This window comes from Bison bison, unplaced genomic scaffold (assembly GCF_000754665.1).
Source record: "Bison bison bison isolate TAMUID 2011002044 unplaced genomic scaffold, Bison_UMD1.0 scf7180017864050, whole genome shotgun sequence".
NCBI classification, from domain to species: Eukaryota; Metazoa; Chordata; class Mammalia; order Artiodactyla; family Bovidae; genus Bison; species Bison bison.
Window position 1 is genome coordinate 3,196,189 of NW_011494622.1, and position 2,137 is coordinate 3,198,325.

Genomic DNA, 2,137 nt, shown 5'->3' on the forward strand with positions numbered 1-2,137 from the left:
ACTTTACAGTAACAATACTGGTTTTTGCCATACATCAATATGAATCGGCCTTTGGTATACCTGTGTCTCCCCCCTCCTGAAGCCCCCTCCCAGCTCCCGCCCACCCCACAGCTCCAGGTCGTCACAGAGCATGGGCTTGGGGTGCCCTGCACTGTATGTCAAACTCCCGCCGGTTCACTCTCTTACGATGGTAACGTGTATGTTTCAGTGCTATTCTCTCGCATCGTCCCATCCTCACCTCCTCCCACGGAGACCAAGAGTCTGTTCTTTAAGTCGGTGTCTCCTTTGCTGCCAGGCTGCTGTCCTTAATGCTGCTTCATCTCTGACTTGGGCCTGATGGTTACACACCTGCATCAGACAGAAGACATGCCTCTTCTTTCTCCAAGCACCACAGTCCACTCCAGGGCAAGGAGAGCCTCTGGTCCCTTTCCTGCATCAGGTGGTGCCCAGCAGGAATTCACAGGGGGACCCCTGGGCAGGAGCAGGGGAGGAGTTCCTCAGCTTGATGGAGAAGCCAAGACATCTTCCTCTCCTCCGGGAGGGCTGTTCTGGCCAGACTGGCATCTGCTGTGCCTGCCTGTAAAGAAGCTACATGCAAGGAAGCAAATGAGTGGCAACCTGGTATTGAGGGTCTTTAGGGTCTAACAACTCAGAAGCTTATAGGCACCAATCCTGGTGCAAACTGGGGCTTCAGGAAATAGCTGCAATCAATTCTCTTTTCTTCATTGTATTACCTCTATTTGATTCCAATCCAAAGACTGTTTTTTGGTAAGAGCTTCATTAAGATGTAATTATATACCATGCAATTCACGCATTTAGAGTGCGCCATTCAACGGCTTCTCATGTAGCCACAATTGTGCAGTCATCACCATGATCAACTTCAAAACCCCTGTGTCCCCTTTAGCCATCACCTTCTAATCCCTCGTCATCCACACAGAGGATGGAAAGAGCCTCACTACTCATCACCACAGAACCAAAGTGTACAACCAGGTGGGGGTGGGATGATGCCTGCCCACCCAGGGCACATCACCCACTTCTCCTTCCCAATACCTACTCCCCACCCCCAGCTCGGTTCAGTTAGCCACTCCTCCTCAAAGGCAGCTGGGCATCCTGGGGGTCGGGGGGAGCCAACCAACCTCACCCCATCAGGGTGGGCCCGCCTGGACTGAGCGTAATCCTGCTCCTCCTGGTGATGGTCCTAGAACAGGCTTAGGACCCGAGGCTGCCCAACAGGAAGTGGCAAACCGACTAGGGGCTTCTAGGGAAAGTTTCGTCTGCCCTAGAGCAGTCTCGCGGGAAGGCAGGGTCTCTTTTCTTCATCCGGCTGCAATTCATGGAAATGCCCCGACCCCTTGCTTCCAGCCTGAGGAGGAAGTCAATGCTGAGGATGACGATGGAGCGATGGAAGGACCCCCGGCCCTTGGTGAAAATGTAACACCAGGAGCCAGTGACACAGGGCCGCCCCACCTCCAGACTTTGCTTGTTGCTTAAGCCAGAGTTTTAGTTTCTGGCAGTTTAACGCATCCTGGCTGACATGGGATGGTTAATGGGAAGGCCTGACCTTAGAATTTATAACAAGAGAAAATGCTTTGTCTATCCAGCAATGCTGATTGTATACATGGAAGGGTGGGTGGAAGAGGAACAGAGGTTTTGTTTCCAATCAAGAAATTTCTTAATAATTTTTAGATTCTATCTTTTTATTGGATGGGATTAATTTCAAACCATCCAGCTTAACCCCTGGGGCCTATGGAGGTAAACAGAAACAATAAATGAGAACAAGTAAAGGGGTCAACCGTCACGACTGGAACTTTGGCAGAGATGCAAAGGCAGGCAGAGGGGTGGGAGAGCGTTGTAGAGGAAGAAAGGGAAGGCTTCTAGTCAGCCCTAATTGGAGGCTGCTGACCCCAGGAAGCTGCAGGCAGGCCACTAGAAGCTGGGCATCCTTTGTCTCCGTTAGAGGTGCATGTTTGGCTTTCTGGGCTTCCCTGATAGCTCAGATGGCAAAGTATCTGCCTGCAATGCAGGAGACCCTGGTTCAATTCCTGGGTTGGGAAGATCCACTGGAGAAGGGAATGGCTACCCATTCCAGTATTCTGGTCTGGAGAATTCCTTGGGCTGTATAGTCCATGGGGTCACA